Raw genomic sequence first — 18,511 nt, 5'->3', positions numbered from 1 at the left:
AAAGATTCTGCGAAAACAGACTACGTATCAAAATCGAAACAAGATACTTCAGAACTTCCATTAGTTCGACTGCAGTTGCAACGCACCGCAACTCCACACCAAACATCCCAGATCCAGTGAGGCTGGGCATAACTTGGTTGTACGAGAGTCATATGCGAGCAAGTTTGGGATGTACATATCGATAAAGGGACCGTCCCGATAAATGAAGATTTCAAGTAAAAAGGCGAGTTTTACCTTTTTTTTACCACTCCGACGCAGGTACATCAATATCTTGCGATTCTTTTTATAACAAAGGTGTACTAACGCGGTCCGGTTATAAATTTACTCTTCCAGTTCATATATTATAGACGTCGGTTATGATTTATGTCTTCCTAAGGCGTTTTTCTCGCAAGTTTCTCGAGATGAAAACGGAAAACTCATCTTATATCCGGATACAACACAACAATTTGTTATGGCGTTGACATCTTCCGAGGGACAACTAAGACGATCTTAAACGTCGAAAATTTATTAGGATCATTAATAACCCCTCTACGGTGTGGAGAAACCGCCATTTGCGAAACCGAGTTTACATGCACTTAAACTCACTTGAAATATGGACATTGTACCGGCCTAGCGCCATTGTACGCTGTTAGTTTTTTACATGTCTAGGTTTTTATTTTTACCAGTGTATTAGTTAGAAGCAAGGCTAAACGATTACTGATTTTAGAAAACGTTACTTAGCACAAACGTCCTTTAAAACCTAAAATCTATCATCAGACATTTCCACTTTTCTCATTTATTCGTTTTTTTTTGCTTTTGCGACATGTCTTTTAATTTGATTGATAAAAACTCAATATTCGGACTTGCAAAATTAAATGAAATATATAACCGTTTAATTAAATTCCGACGTCAAACGAATTGGTTGGTGGTCATTCCAATTTTTGTCTGTGTGCGTTTGTATTGACGTCTTTGAATGTCTGATGATGCCCGTGTGGGCAAAACACGTTAAACATTTTTCCCATAATAATTTTTTGAGACATCGAGTTCAAAGTTTAGTTGAATCATAACAATTTTGTGAAACCAGGTCTCCTCGAGGATGAACGATTTGCGATGTAAAGTTCACCCAACCGTATACAGTTTTTAAAACTTTTTATGGTTTTCCGATATTGTTTTAACAATTAAAAATTTACACAAAGGTTTTTATTTTTACCAGTGTATTAGGTTCACTGCATGGACTTATAATAATCGAGATATCTCGCCGATGGCACGAAGTAATGAAGTACGGTTCTGGTACATCATTGTGGAATTTCGAATCTATTTGTTGAGGGTTAGAAATAGAAACCCAAGCAAGGTGGGCTGCGGTTAGACCTTTATAAAAATTTACCAAAATTAAATAACGGATTATGTCGTACAAACCTCTAATTGTATTAAAATATAATTGAAGTTGGACAGTGATAACAATTTTTACAGACCGATTGATATTTTTTAAGTACCAAACAAAGCAAACATAATTGACAATGCTTATTGTAATTTACAAAATTTGCCCGATTAATCACATTTACGTCTTATATTGTATATAAGTATTTGATTTTGTTTTTAGGAAAATTGGATTTTCTATTCTTTGAACTAAATTTTTTTCAACAAATCTTTTAATTAGATACCCTTAAAATATCTAATATGTGTTAATTTAGTTCCAAGATTCCAACATTCTTTTAGGTCTTCCTATGATTTTAGCTCAGATTTGACACTACTTTCCATTGCCACATCTACCTTCAAGTCTAACTGCTTCACTTCTTGCATCTAAAATGAGTCTAGCTCTACAAAAAAGTTAGTTTTGGTTCGTTTCGTTGGTGCACCACGCGAATTGGAATTATTTAAATTTTCATATTGGAATTAGCATTATTGACCGATCTGTCTGGGAGACTCCGCATCAGTAGTTTAGGGAAAATGATTCACTCGAGTGGCCTTGCTGTGATTTCTGATAACACGATCCATATTTATTAGACTATTGCGGTTACACAATCACCACTCTGTTCTGCGAACAAATCTGCAATCCAATCTAAAGAAATTTTCTCTTTCTCTTTATCATTTTAATCGACTAGCGTTGTAGCTAATTGGGGTACAAATCAATAATGACTAACTTCATTTGCCTCGCCGACACGGCGATGATAGATTGATGAACTGAATATAGGGCGGGGAATAGGTAAAAAAACATAATCGGTTATTTGGCGCGAAAGTGGTTGACGCCGGCGACACCGGAATTTTGAAGAAGATGGATGCAAATTTTGATCCTTGAGAGAATAAAATGACCTTGCACTTTAAAGCCAAGTTCTTTCCTCGCTATTACATTATAGCGTATTGATTTTGCATTTTAATGGTGTTAGGAATAGAAAATAATCTAAGCAATGATATATTGAAAGCATATCTGGCCCTTAATTTTAATTTGAAGATTCGGTGAAATGTATTGGGTGGGCCGTTTATATTAGGACACTACCGTATCTCAGAAATTATAGGGGATGGAGCCAAAAGTTAAATACAAAAGTTAATTAGTGTATTACAAACCTTCAATTTATTTTAATGTTATATGGTTATATGGTTGCTATGCTTATTTATGGCAGTATGTATTATTTAGTTTTTATTTGTTAGATTCTAGTAAATATTAGTACTTGACTTTCGTTGGTGAACATTAATTTCACAAAAACTGCAAAATTCACGCACACGCACAAGGTCCTTTGAAAATAAATGAAGTTTTTGTATCAGCTCCGTAAATTTAGAACTAGAATGGCTGAAATGATGTGTTTATATATACACGGTGTTTCATTTTTCGTGAGCGAGTATCAACTTTCTTATTTTAAATAGGTATATTACTTCATTCTTCAATTGTATACAAAATTTAAGACATATTTTGTTTATAATATAATACCCCTAAGTTTAACTATTTTTGACATTTTAAATTTTTTGGGCGATAAATGACGTTTGCAAGACGTAAAATATCTGCCATTTTCTTCATTCGGAAGCATTTATTACATCACTTGAGTAAGTTGCGTTGTAGACAAAAGACTTGAATAACGGATTTCATAAGAAATTTCAATATATGTTAATACAAGAATATATGACTAAAAAATGAAATTAAAATAACTGCCAAAAAACTTCTTTTTTTCCAATGGAAACTACCTATTTTTATAATTTTGTCATATTTAGCATTAAAAGTTAAGGCAATTTTATATAAGGTTGTATACGCCTAATATTTTTACTTTTTCAAATATTTGCTTTTGAACATTTGTCTATCACAAATAATATATAGTGTAAGGTGGCTATGACAGCGTTTAAACAAAACAAGTGCTAGAACGCGCCAGAAAAAAAGATCTTCGACAGGATTTACCAACACCATGGAATATATGGAACCTTGAAGAAAGAAAAAAAATAGATGTAATATATTGAGAGATGAAGAGCAACTTAATATTTTGTTGCTTTTTGCAGAGACCCCTGAAGATTCAACCCGAAATGCTAGATCTATATGTCAAAAGAACAACTCTTCGAACGTGCCTTCAAATAAACAATTGGAAGTCTTATAAATTCTGTCCAGTGTAGAAATTAGAAATTATATTAGAAAGTAGAAAATATATTTGCTAATATTATTTGGACAGATCAGTCCATTTTTACAACCTCTACTTAAATTTTTAATCGGACAAATGCCCATTACTGGAGCAACAAGAATAATAAAAACATATGGAAGTTACAAGATCAAGACAATTCTGCCAAAGTATGGTTCGCCGTAAGGAGGTTCAGAATAATAGGTCCAGTATTTTTTGATCAGAATTTAAATTCCTAACGCTACTTAGAGCTTTTAAATATTATCCATCCCTTTGTTGAAAATGAAGTGTCTAAAAGGGAACGACAAAATTTATAGCCACCTTACAACTATCTCAAATTATATGGCATACATATTGTTTGTGATGGAATCCGTCATTCGAGTCCCTTCTCTATAACAAAAGTTACTCAAAAATAAATAAAAACAATAAATGCTTGCGAATGAAGAAATCGGCACATATTAAACGCCATTTTTCGCGTAAAAAATTGAAAATGTCAAAAACGGTTAGACTTGGGTATAGGATATTATACACCAAATATGTCGAGATTTTTGTATAGAATTCAAAAATGAAGTAATACACCAGGAACATTTAAAAGAAAAAAAAATTCGCGCAACTAAAAATTAAGTATCCTATATATACAAAATCAAAATAAATTAAAGGTTTGTAATACTTCAATTAACTTTTGAATGTAACTTTTGTTTTCTGAGATAAGATAGTGTCCCAAAATAAACGTTGTCAATTGTCCAAGATGTTTTGTGTTACACGTAAAGCAGGTTTTTGTCTTTTTCGTTAAAGCAGAGGCAACCATTTGAGAAAATTTTATTGCTTTCCCTTAATTCAGGGACAGTTCTTATAATGAATGTAGGTAGTTGGCAGCTGAGATAGCATTTCGTAGTGCCAATTTGAATAAAAGTTGGTTTTATGCAACTACTTGCAAAAAATCCCTCATTTTATGTGAGGGGACACTAACCAAATCTAACTCTCTTGCCAGGACAACAAAGCACCAAGTATATCACAAAAATCTTGGTCAGATGTTTAGCTAAAAACACTTCTAAAGTGAAGTGCCTAAAATGGAACGACGAAATTTAATTTGGCAATAGGATGACGCTCCTTATCAAAGAAGTCAAGAAATTAGCATCTATTTAAATGTACACTATAGAGAATGTTTCCGGGAGAATGGTAGTTACGCCTGGCCTCCAAGGAGCAATGACTTAACTCCCTTAGATTTTTTTCTATGGGGTACACTTAAAGATTTAGTTTATAAACACAAATCGTCAACTGTCGAGGAACTTAAACATCGGATAAGAGAAGGTATCGAATATTTAAATGCCAAATTGCCATCATGTATTTAAAAACCATTTATAATGCTTGTATTGCTCAAAGTGGAGGACATATTGAACAACTGTTACAATAATTATTATCCTTTGTAAGCTATTAATTTTTTATTTATAGTTCATTAACAACAACAACGTTATCGCTTATCTGTATAAATAATGCATACAAAATCTTTTATCTATTTATTATCTATTATGTTCAACTATGAAATGGTAAATCATAGTGGCACTTTAGCACTTGTTTAGTTCAAATGCCGTCATAGCGAACTTACACTAACTGAACTTATATGGCAACAGCATATTATTTGTGATAAACAAATGTTTAAACGGAAATATTTCATGGAGTAAAAATATTGAGCATATATAAAATTATATAAATATATTAATATTATATAAAATTGCCTTACTTTTAATGCTAAATATGACAAAGTTATAAAAATGGGTAACTTCAGTTAAAAAAAAAGTTTTTTGGCAATTTTTTTAATTTCATTTTTAATGTTATTTTTCGCGTACCCTGTATTAACATGCATAGAAATAAATACCTCCGAATGAACACATTGGCAGATATTTAAGTCTTGCAAAAGTCATTTTTCGCATAAAAAATTAAAAATGTCAAAAACGGTTTGACTTAGGAATAGGATATTATACATAAAATATATCTAGAATTTTGTATAGAATTCAAAAATGAAGTAGTGTATGCATGTGTGTAAATTTTACAGTTTTTGTGAAATTAATGATCAACAACGAAAGTCAAGTAAATAATATTTACTATAATCTAACTAATAAAAACTAAATAATATATACTGTGATTATTAAGCATACCGGGTGGCTCAAAATTTTCTCTCGCACTGCGAAGATCATTCCGAATTGAAAATATATTATGAAGTTTCCCTAGCTTTCTGACCAACAAACTTACTTCTTCCAAATTATATCATTTACCGTGAGTTCAACTTCAACCTTCCTCTTTTTTGCACTAACCACACAATTAAATAATTGAATGATATTTAATATACTACGCTTTGTAGACGAGAATTTTTGATTGTGTTAATAACCATTTCGATTCGATATACGTACCGAGTAATTATCATTGGAATTATATCTTGTGGCGTAATACGTAATTTTAATTCATATTTCAGTAATATCGATTTCTAATTATAATTGTTCTGTTATTGCTTCAAATATCCAGCAATGGTTTATCACCATTTATCGGGAATGTATTTGCTTGCAGGTATAAATCGAGCAGCTGGTAACATGGAACTGTAATTATACGATACCTATCTGGCCTAGTATGCCGCCATATAAGTCAAGGTAAGAATTAGGTACTCTACGTACCTGTTAATCGAAGTTCTTTAGTATTAATAATTATTATCCACTGAAAAATTGCAGCAACACCGCAACTTGGTTATACGCCATTAAAATTGCTAGACCGTTAAAAAATAGGTAGGCTGTTTTATTTCTGAATCTGCAAAACTGATTTTTTACAGAATTGGACAAAATATAATGTTTTTCTTATAATTATGACTTATTGAATAGCGAGTATCAAAAATTTGTTTATAACCGAGTTTATCTAAACTATAATTTCACTAATTCGGTTTTATGTACAAATTAACTATAATATCACAAATTGTGATTATCCACAGAACATATATTTTTCCATAGTTTGAAAATATATCATTGGTTTAATATAATTTTTGAGACTTTCAATATTTTTTAAATGATATACGTTTTCCAAAAAATGTTTTTAATTGTTGATATTGTTTATCTCTTTTATAATTTCAATTAGATGGTAAAAGACTGATCTCAACCAGATTTTCTAGGTTAATTCCAAAAATAATAATTCTTAAACGAAAGGCAAAATGTGCTAAAATATTGCTAAATAGAAATAGTTCTCATTTGCAACACTAATCGATCGCAAAACCAGTGAGAGTCAAATAAAACTTTACACACTTAATCCCATATTTCATCTTTTGAATGAATATGTTATCTTAAAAATTGGTAGAAATTTCACAAATTTTTGCTTTTAATACTTTGGCAAATTGGGTAAAAAACAAACCAACAACAGATGAAAAAAATCATTTTATGGTTGTCATTCGATATAAGGTTTAATATGTGGTTTGCCACTTTCTTTTAGATAAAGCTCCCAATTTAAAAGACTTTCTTAGGCTTCATTTATCAAAATACTTGTCCAAATATTTTTTCGGTCCTTCATATATGCCCTTTGGAAAACGTCAGTTTCGTCTTCTAGCAGTTCAGTTTTAAATCTGCGTCATCACTTCTCCAATGGCAACCAAACTTTTTAACACCAAATGATTTTGCGGAACGTCAGGTAACCAGCTAGGCACGTTTATCGCAATTATGGCTAATTATCGGAACGAGATTGGAAATCGACGCTAATTAATAAGATCTATCAATAACACGTATCACGGTGCTTGTAATTTAGACAGTTACGATGTGTCGTTCAGGCACTCGCGCAGCTTTAACATTAATTTATTGCGTGTACTTATCTCCATGACTACGACAAATTCATAAAAAGTGGTCAAATGATGAAATACTTGTATCAAATGACATTTTTCTATTCCCGTCTGTAAAATGCCTAATTACACACCGATCTAGCGTACGGGAAGCGTCACTTTACCACGTCAGTTTCGTTTCCCACGAATCCGAACCGCTTCGGGGACAATCGGATGTTTTCGAAGATATTTCCCACGTCTTGAATTTTGACGTTTGTCAATTCTGACGGCCATGTCAGTGAATATATTCGTGTCGTTTTAAGACAAAAACTAACGGTTATAGAAAAAGTATAGCACGCAACACGTTCGGTAAACATTTTAAGTCAGTCGTTTATTAAACACCGCAGTTGTTGAATAATATACTATGGTCGCTATTCTATTAACTTAAAAATAAATTCATTTCTCGTTTTGAACTTAGGTATCCCTATAATTAAGAATTTTCGATGGCTTCGATTCATATTTAATTATTCTTTTTTAAATAATTAATTAATTGTTTTAATTAATTGTTCTCTGGGGCTGAATTTGTGCGATAACTTTCACATTTTATTAATATCACTACTCTCACTTAAGTTAAAAAAAAATCTAAATTTTGGTTTAATGATAGATTGATGATACATGTTATAATGTAAATATAAACATAAACTATTACAATGTATGTATTTGCTGTAATATACCAATTTAACAATAAAACAATAATTCAACAATACTCACAATAGTTTAAGCAAAGGAGTTGGTAAGCTTTTCTGTTACATAAAAAATGTGAAATATTTTCAGAGAAATTAAAAAGATGTTTGTCAATAAAACACATATTTTGAAAATCACGCACTCAGTGGAAAGCAAAATAGAAGTAGTTTTGTTAATATCTAGAACACTTTCTTGAATTAAAATATAATCGCTCTTACAAAATAAAAATCTTTTATTTTATTTTTTATATAAAAGTCATAAGACCGAAACGGATGAACCGTCTCTTTAGACTTTTTTGCCGACTTGCATCAAAATCAAGGAACTAAAAGTTCGATAATTAATAAACTACACTAAGATAAACTGAAATGTAAAAAAATAAATAGTAAAATATCAATGGCACAGATTACAATGCAATGCAACTTTTGAAGCTAGCCCAAAATTTTTGAGTGAGTATTAATTTAGTTATAGATTTTTGTAATCAAATTCAGCTGGTTTAACGTTCATTTCAATCACATGAACGATTCTATAAAGCCATACTCGGGCTTGTGTTTGACGAACGTGTTTGATGAATATAGTATTTTTCCATATACCGATTACCATGATCGAATTTCGGGGGAACACATCCGTAGCAGCCGCAGATTTATGTCCGCCAAGCGGAATCGACAAATAATTTTTCCACGCCCAATTTTACCATCGAATCGAACGAATTTGTCGCTGCGGCATATTCGGCGTGTTTTCCGTATCACGGAAAATGTGCACCCAGGCTCTCGATACGTTACAACAAATTCAATTTCCCTTTAATTATTTGACAAATACGCTTAACGCGTGTGAAAACGACATTTCTGTTCAACGGTTTATTATAATAATACACACCAAGATTTATGCGCATGATTTCGATAGACTCTATTCACGAGTCAGCGGTTCTCTTGTTGAAAGGGTTTGAGCAAAAAGGTCGAATTTTTAAAATTAATTTCGTTCATTTATCATACAGAGTGGTGCACAGTGGAGAGAGATTAGTATGCGTTTTCCCCATTTCCCCATGCCATTTCCCCCCGAACCTAGCTGCAGCTTACTCCCTAGATTTCTTTTCATTTTTATATCCTACACAAAAATCACCCATCCATAGTGAGTCATGAGTTATGTATATATAAATATTCTCCCTGGCATTGGAAGAATATTATAAAAACTTTTAAATTAATTAATTTTAGAAACAATCTTTGTTATGTCAATCGAACTTTAAAAAGTGGTTTGTGCACGACAGCTTAAAGATTAAAAAAAATGTGCGTCCAGCAAAGACTGTTTCAATTTTTTTAATATCACAAAAGAAATCCCTCATAATATATAGCGAATTTGGGATTTGAGTTTCACAGATTTATAAAAATTTGGCATCTTTTTCCATAACTACCAGTATCAAAATCCACTTTACAAGAGCAGTCCAAGAATCGAATTTTCGAATCTCCGTACTGTATGCGTATCTACTCCACCACAACTTGGTTCGGGCTAGGGAGAATTGAATAATTGTGGACACTCGTAACATTTGACTGAAACGGAACCGCACACCCGGGTTTTGTTATTTTCGACCCCTTTGAGGCCATTTTCGGTTGAGCGAAAATTGTTCCGGTTCTGGAAACTTGATACCTATACATGGCGGAAAGGGGACCGTCAGCCAACCGCGAACCCATTTTAATATGACATTGTTTACATAATTCGCATATGAACGTGGGTTTTCAGCGTTTCGTTTCAGGTTGAAGCGGATCATGAAATCGCGTGGGCCTCCCATTCCAGCGAAATTTTATTATAACCGAATTTTTTCAGGTAATATGAATGTGAGATAAATACCGCGAGTGAGCCTTTTCCGGTATGGCCTTTACCGTAGGGCCGGTTTATATTAAGCTAGTAGGAAGGTAAGACAAGTAAGCAATTGACCTATTTAACGCCAGCGATCCAGCAATTGGTGCCTCAATCTACACGAAGAAAAAGAATTAGTTCCTGAAAATATAGCACATTTGTTCTAATTAAATAATTTCATCCGTATCGAGCAATTAAATATTGAATTCGGGGAATTATTTTTTTTATTCGTATCTAACATTATTACAAGAAATATGTTTGTATTATTACACTTCTACTTTATTTGTTACAAGGGGTATATTAGGTACAATTATTAACTATTTGCGAGAACTATCGAAATAACAAATATTTATTTCATGGAATTTAAAATTAATTAGCATTATAAGGAAGGAGCAACTTGAGAACAATAATATTTAATTGAACGAAATTTAGCGTAATTTTACAATTTCGGCAAAATATGGGCATATTACATACAAAATATTTGTTATAAAAAGTTGGTGCATGATGGTCTAAAACCTACAATACCCAGAGATTTTAATTTGCAAGAGTAAGATCAATCTAGGTGTATCCTCAGTGACTGTGGCAGTTTATACATATTTTCTTCTCTTTTTGCATTTATAGCATCTTCTATCTAGGCAGATGCCCCAAATAACCTATACTTTGCATTTATTTTCTTCAACAGAAACCTTTACTTGAAGAACAATAGGTTCCCTAGACTCAGCAATATTAAGTTTCCACTTTTTAAGTTTGAGGGATCTATTACATATTAAATATTTTAATTGCACATACATTGAAATGCCGGAACAAGATGTTTCCCTCCCCATTGAGATAATAATTTATCTATTATCCACATTCACAATCAGCCTATAACCTGGCGGCAATAGAAATGGCGATGTGTCAGCGTGTCAGCTCATATTCACATCGGAATATCCAAAAAAACCGGCTATTAGCGTCAAAAAGACTATGTTCCCGGGAATTAGAGATTTACTTGCAGCAAATACATTTTCATTTGAGGAAAGTAGCATATCATTAATTTAACATTCGCTGTATTCCAAGCAATAATATTTGTATTCCAGTTAATACTACCTGTATGTGATGTTACGATTTGTTATATTTTGGGAATAAATAAATTATATAATATATATTTTATTATTTTCTGTTTGTAGAAAATTTCAGCAAAAGTTTATTGGCGCAATAAGAATATATAATACACAAAATTGTGGATTAAATTAAAAATATAATAAATTTTCTCTCAACAAAAACTTATTTACTGTAATTTTATTTAGTTTTATTCAGCTCAGGGAAAATTTTTCCTTCTGTAGTACATTTTTAGGCAAGTTTCATTGTGTTATTTTGGGAAGAAGTGACGACATGGACTGTACATGTGGACAAATAAAACCAGTTTTCACATCAGTATCCAAATTTTTGATAGTTCAACTTCTTCAACTTCAACATGAAGATACTGAAAATATAGAGAGGGCGACCGTTTACAAAAACATAATGTGAGTTAGAAAATGGGCAGCAAGTAGAAGAAAAATTTCTTTGGAAAATCTAAAAGAATATAAAACATGTTTAAGAATATCACCTACGATTTTTGAGTCTTTGCCTATTTTAGTAGACACTGAAATTCAAAAATCCAACACTGACGTGGCATTATGAAGAAGATTCAAATTCAAATATTTTTATATCTATTAGTAGTGTAGTTCCATTTATTTTAACTAATCAGGTAGCAAGTAACATGATAACATAACGTGACACAGGTAACTTGTCCACTCTTACGTAGTTACCTTGCTTTTTTACTAATTTAACTTGAATCTAAGAAAAAAAAATAATGCGCGTATTTAATTTCCCTTGATGGTAGTTTTTTTATCGTGGCTAGAAAGATTCCTGTGATATCAGCATAGACAGGGCCTTTGTTAATGTGTTTTTGGTAATAATTTGGTTTGCTTGCAGTACCTGGAAATTAAAATAATTTTGCTCTGTGATACGGACGATCTGTTCGAGCATAATTAATAAATTCTTATTATTAATTTTTTTAGTGCATTTGTCTTTAGTTTTCCAATTCCCTTTCTGAAATAATTGTCAGCTTGTCAGATTTGCTTATTATCTGCGACACGTTGTTAATTGGAAAATGGTCGCACCACGAACTTCTGTATGGATAATTTCTTAATCACAATCACATTGCACTTCCCCGCACCTAGACAGCTACGGCGATGCGGCTAATGCGCCAATCGCTAAAACCCCACACTGAATTTAATTTAATTTGACTAGTTTCCTACGGCAACTTCGTAATTACACGCGGTAACACGACTGACGCCAAAACTTTTATATAATGGAGTAGCATTTTTTAAAATTCTTGTTTAATCACATTAACTGAGATCGCTTTTTGACATTGTGCTCGTACAAAAAATGGGTTTTCATGTTTCTGAAAAACAATTAGGGATTTCTTAAAATTATTAGAATTTCTGAAAAACAGTCAAACAACAGTTACCCTGCGAAAGAGCCGTTAGGTTTAGTCAATTTTGTATTGTAGATGCTCTCCATTAAAATGACTTAAAACGCCGTGGGCGAAAAAACCATCTTTCTTCTTAATATCGTCAATATGGTAGGATTGTTCAACCACTATTTTTCTATTCTCATTCACAGAAACTTGTCTATGCTTGTATATGTTAGATTTTTCATAAAAAAATATTATCAATGTTCCTTGCGTTTTTCCCTTATAAATAGTGAACAACAATGAATATGTTGTAACAACCGAAAACACACGTTTTCCCAAAACTAGACGTCAATATTTACACCAGTAACAGCCGTGACATCGAAATAAGATTCCAAATCAACTAGAATTCAGAACCATTTCGCGATTATAGGATGCTACAGATGTTTTAATAAAATTTAGTACATTTGGTAGACTTTTTACGCACTGTTGAATCAATGAAATTTCGTGAAGGATCAACAACATTAAGTACAGAAAATTTTGTATAGACCGACCTTCAAAACGTAGCAGATGGGTTTTGATTTTGCGGACTGATTTAATTTTCAAACCACAGATTTTGAAATTTTATAGTTTATGTTACTAAAAACCAACAAATACCAAATTCGGGAAAATCTTCCCCAAGACCCCCTTGTATTACCTACTCATCACTTAGTTTATAAGAACTTATATTTATGTATTAGGGTTTAGAATAAGTCGTTACAATATTCACTTATAATTACGCGACACCCTGTATATATCAAATATCAAAATATGTTGCCATTTAGTTGGTCCAAGAGGTGGTATTGCAAATGGGAACTATAACAAAAGTCATCGGACATTGCGTTCGAGCAATAAGTGTGCTTCATGTTAAGGATTGCCGTCCACTTAATCCTTCCCAGGACGTAAATTCAAGTGCCCCAAAACAAGCGTTGCAATTTGCATCACACTGCACTAACTACGTCAACTAAATTTGAGTAGTTAACTTAATGGTGCAGGACGTTCCCTTAGGTTTAAACATTTCGGCGGCTCTATCGGCTCTTTGTGAGTAAAACTCGCTCAGGCAATTTAGTCACAGATTTGGCATTAACCTCATATTTTAGTGGACAATAGAAATTACTAATCGAGCCGGAGCGTTCAAATTGGTAGCTCAGCGAATTGGTAGTATCCGGTTAATTTCATTACCCTGGCGAATCCTGAGATGAAATAGGCAAACTGTTTGTACAGCCTGGTTTAAGCAAAAACGAACTTTTCGCTGGACTTTGCGAATTGCAAGAATATAAATATAGTGTTAACATTGAAATCCAAATATTGTTTTGCTTCGCTTTGCGTTGATGCAGGTGGGTAACTAACAGTGGCAAATCATACAATAAATATATTCAAGAATAATACAATTATACTAACTTGAATAAGTAGAAAATATGTCCATAACTTGAAAATGTTTTAATTTACCCCATTGTTAACCTGATATTAAAGATAAGGAGTGAACTTTGTTTAGGTAAGTGAAGAAACAAACTGTTTTGTACAATTGTAATGGTTTTTTGAAAATTAAATAATAATTAAATGATAATAATATTATTTTACATATACTAGAGGATTGGCAAGTTTATGCTTAATAATAATTATTATTATAAAATGTTAAATGTGCTATAAAAATGGTGGAGATAAATTTGACTAGCTTGATAAAGGTGACCTCTGCGTTAAATCTCAATTTAACTTAACTTAACTTAATTGACTTAATAAACTTTAAATTAAATTTGAAAATCTGAGCTACAGAGTCCCAAATAGCTTTCCATTTACGATAATGACATTCAAGATAATTGAGTAACCCCTCAAATTTGTGAAAATGGGATTTTGCTAAACCTTGGACACATCCAGAATAAAGTGTGTCTTAGGATATGGAAGTTTTACCTCTACATATATTACAGATATTAATCTTCGCTATGCGGAGTTCTCTCTCTTATCTCTTGTCATTTGATCTCCGGATTACGGTTATTTATTGTTTTAATTATCTGCGGTTGTTTTTGATAAGTCAAAAATATTTTTGTCTATCCAATACTCTTTAATTAAATTTAATTAAGCTTAAATTTCATTAATATTTGTACGTAAACCAAGGCCATCTTCTACCACAAACGCTCCAGTCCCTACAGCCGAAGGCAGTATATCATCGGGCCGCGTTAATAGCGAGGAATATAAATGTGAATAGGCGAGTTATAGTAATCATGCTCGACGGCACCGCGGCTCAGATGAATGTAATTGGCGATGAACTTTGAGGACGACCGCCCTGTCAGTAGCTCTGTAATTACTATATCATTAGGAGTGGCGCCACGTTAGAAACTAATGTACCCGCAGGCATTTTGCGCTTTTGCCTTGATTATATTTTTACATCGTTCAATACTTAAATCATTTTAGGAAATCTTCCCTCATTTAAATATTTGATAATAAATACGAAATGGATGTCAGAAAAAACTCTAACTGGAAACTCATAATCGTCAACTTATTGATTCGTAAAGTGGAAATATTATACCAAGAATAGAACAAAATATAGTTATTTTCTTGTAGATACTAAACTAGGGTTGTGAAATTGCTCAGTCAATTTTTTCTGTCAATTGATCTGTCAATTTTTTTGTGTCAATTGACCGAAATAATGAAATTGATATTTATTTATTTATAATTATTTATATTGTGCGTTACGTCGCCATCGCGTTGTTCTGAGAACTAAATGGAGTGGATATTTTTATTGGGATTCCGCAAATTGCTAAGTATCGTATTCGGGTATTCCTTGAAGAGGGTTATAATAATAATAATAATAATAATAATAATAATAATAATAATAATAATAATAATAATAATAATAATAATAATAATAATATTTTTATAATCTCACATATTTAGAACACAAATATTGTCTTATGGATTTTGTCAAGTAGGTCAAAATTTGATACATAATATGGATCCCGCAAGTAAGGCAGAAAACTACATTAAAAATTTAGTATAATAATATATGACAGAGCACAATAATACAGTGATAACTAACATTAATAAGTAAAATATTCCTCTAAATTATAAAAACAGTTTTGCAGAAGAAAAAATTTCAGTTTGGATTTAAAAATGTTTATATTACTACTGATTTTTAGCTCTGGTGAAAGTTTGTTATAGACTGTAACACTGGAATTAGTAATTTTTTTTTTTTTGAAAATGCTAGTCTATTTTTTTTCAAAGAGAAACAGTCTTTGTTGCGTGTGTTATAGTCGTGAAAATCTCCGTTTTTTGTCAGTTATTTTTGTTACTACACCCATAAACAAACATATGCATATATGTATATACACGCTAAAGGCAGTATTTTAAAATCCCTGAAGAGAGGCCTGTACCTTAGGATTTTTTTTTGGGATATGAAAACATGACTTGAATTTCCCCAAAATAGAATACCTATAGTTATCTCGAATGGATGTGCGCATAATAGAATTTAATCATCTATTTCCCATTCAAAACAGTTTTTAGATTTTTTATCAGGAAACAATCAGCTTTGAAGAACGTACTTGGAGTTTTCAAATCTTCATCAATTTCTTGCCCTACAAATTTAGCGTGCCTTTTAATTTCTACTTCCATTGGCCACGACTGCTGGGACCAATCGGGCATTTTCTCGGTGAATGGTGACTTTTCTATATAACCTGGAAGGGTGCCTTAATTAAAGGAGATAGAGGCTACATTTGACCGATAGCAAAAAACGGCTTCCCCCGCTTCCTCCGCCCATCATCTGGGCATATCCGGCCTTTAACTTTCGTGGACGGAAAAAAACAGCAGGGCTGACAACTACTACAACTTTAAAACCTTCAAAAAATACTTAGAAAACAAACAATACACTTTTGGAACCGATATCAAAACTTTGTGGGTCGATTACAATAGTTTTTTCGGGAGCGAGCGGAGGTTAAACCGCCATGTGCAATGCCTACGACAGAATCTCAAAAAGAGTTCGTTGGTGTTAAACTAGCAGTACAGGTGCTAAACTAATTCTGAGTTTGATAAAAGTGTGAGGAGATTAAACTTGAACAGCCGTCAGTGAACTCTGATAAACAGAAACTAGCCAGGTGAGCAGATAAAAACGATAAATAAAACCGGGTCAAGCACTGTACCTTGCGGTACGCCTCTATCGACCGATTGCACTTGAGATTTTTTAATTTGACACAAGTTGCCCTTTTCCTGCCTTATTTCAACATGCTAAAAACGATCTAAACCAGTTCAGAGCTATTCCATGAATTCCGTATTGTTCCATGGCATTCAAAAGAATTTCGTGGTTCATACAGTCAAATGCCCTGCTAAGATCACAAAATATCTCGGCTCTCCAGACTAAATATAGTTGATAGCGTGCTCCAAAATAAATGAATGGCTGTTTGGGTTGATCTACCTGTTCTGAAGATATAGCGTATTCAAATATTTTAGCAAAGCATGATGTTATTGCTATTGGACAATAATATATATCATTATTAAATAGTGATAGGTAACGTCTACAATTGTTATTTAAAACATTTTAATCGAATTTAACTAGTCAATTAAAATGTAGTCAATTGTCGATCAATTGATCAGTCAATTAAGAAGTCGCCAATGGACGGTCAGTTGCCTGTCCACCTGTCTTCAAGGAAATAAAATGGTGATTACTGGATTTGATTTGAACTCGAAACTCCTTCTCTATTTATTTACTCTTGGCGCTCGGTGATCATCAAGCTAGGGATTAAACACAAAAATGGGCTGAAAAATAAAAAATTCTTCTGATTTCTTGGTTCACAAAAGCAAAGTGTAGACATTATCCCCATTTCTGTTGTTTTTTAAATGTTGGTTACTGCGCATGGCTAAGTCGAAGTCACATATTAAACAATAAGTTCTGTTTGCAGAATCTATGTGGAACACTCTGTGCATTACTCCTCTTTAAGAACCCTGCTGCGATGTCTATACCTACAGGAACCAAAAATATTCTTAACTTTAGACACATTTACAGAAGTTAATTTTACAATATTCTGTAATTGAAAACCAACTCAGGAGTATAGCAAAGTTTCACTTAGTGGCGTTTTAAATGCTGCAAAACTCCGGAAAAATTCTGCGCTTCAGACGGATCGAAATTCTAAAAAATGAATAATTTTTGGAAAATCCTCGTCACCGCTGCTGCTGTTTTTAATTGATTATAAATTTGTTTCGAAAGTATCGAAGGTCCAGCAGAAACTGTTTTCTTGGAGGCCATTAAGGTTGTAAGCCAAAACGATATAAAGTAAGAGGTGTACCACACCGCAACTCTCAACTTCATTAGTGAGTGCTTACTAGCGAAGAGAGCAATATGATGTAAGAATAGAGACTAATAAAGAGGAATAAAATCTTGGAAACTTGATTGAAGTTCCGAGGCAGAAAACATTTTTTTTTAAATACGTATTCTGGTGATGGTATATTTAAATCTAAAATACTTGTTGGGGTTTCGACAACAAATGTCATTGGTGTTAAATTGAATTACAACTGAATTATATAAGGTTGTTCGGAAAGTCATTTCGTTTTTTCCCGTCAGAGGACTTAATTACGTTTTTTCGAAACCAACTTCACACTTAAGCCGCATAACCATTATTTGTCTTGAGAGCTGATATTGCAAGGCTTGTGTGTGAAAAAGTTCTATTAATTCTACGCAGTAGTTTTTGGTTGGTGCACTTTTAAATATGGAGAGCAATAAGCAGCAATTTCGTCATATTTTACTTTTTTACTTCAGAAAAGGTAAAAATGTTGTCCAAGCGAGAAAAAAATTGACGGATATGTATGGAGAAGGCGTGTTAACAGTACGCCAGTGCCAGAACTGGTTTGCAAAATTTCGATCCGGCAATTTTGATGTCGAAGATGCACCACGGTCTGGAAGGCCGGTCGAAGCTGACAAAGATGCGATAAAGGCATTAGTTAGCATAAAGGCAACCACACGAGAGATCGGTGAGAGATTAAATTTGTCGAATTCGACTGTTTATGGCCATTTGAAAGGTATGGGCTTAACCTCGAAGCTCGATGTGTGGGTGCCCCATGTACTTACGGAGCGAAATTTGATTCGCTCCTCAAACGTCAAGAAAATGA

The 18,511-nt window shown here is 32.8% G+C and overlaps 1 protein-coding gene across 2 annotated transcripts in view; it reads left to right on the top strand.

Annotated features, from left to right (window-relative positions):
* Positions 1-18,511, top strand: part of LOC132699800 (monocarboxylate transporter 2-like) — a 201,375-nt gene that overhangs the window by 37,356 nt on the left and 145,508 nt on the right. The window contains exon 2 of one of the 2 annotated variants that reach the window (XM_060666695.1): positions 6,135-6,214. The exons of the other annotated variant lie outside the window; for it this stretch is intronic. The gene's annotated coding sequence lies outside the window, so the exon portion shown is untranslated. The remainder of the gene's footprint in view (positions 1-6,134; positions 6,215-18,511) is intronic. 2 annotated transcript variants of the gene reach the window in all.

This window comes from Cylas formicarius, unplaced genomic scaffold (assembly GCF_029955315.1).
Source record: "Cylas formicarius isolate icCylForm1 unplaced genomic scaffold, icCylForm1.1 PGA_scaffold_3__17_contigs__length_32017465, whole genome shotgun sequence".
NCBI lineage: Eukaryota > Metazoa > Arthropoda > Insecta > Coleoptera > Brentidae > Cylas > Cylas formicarius.
The sequence above is the reverse complement of the archived record's forward strand: the minus strand, read 5'-3'. Positions and strand labels throughout refer to the sequence as shown.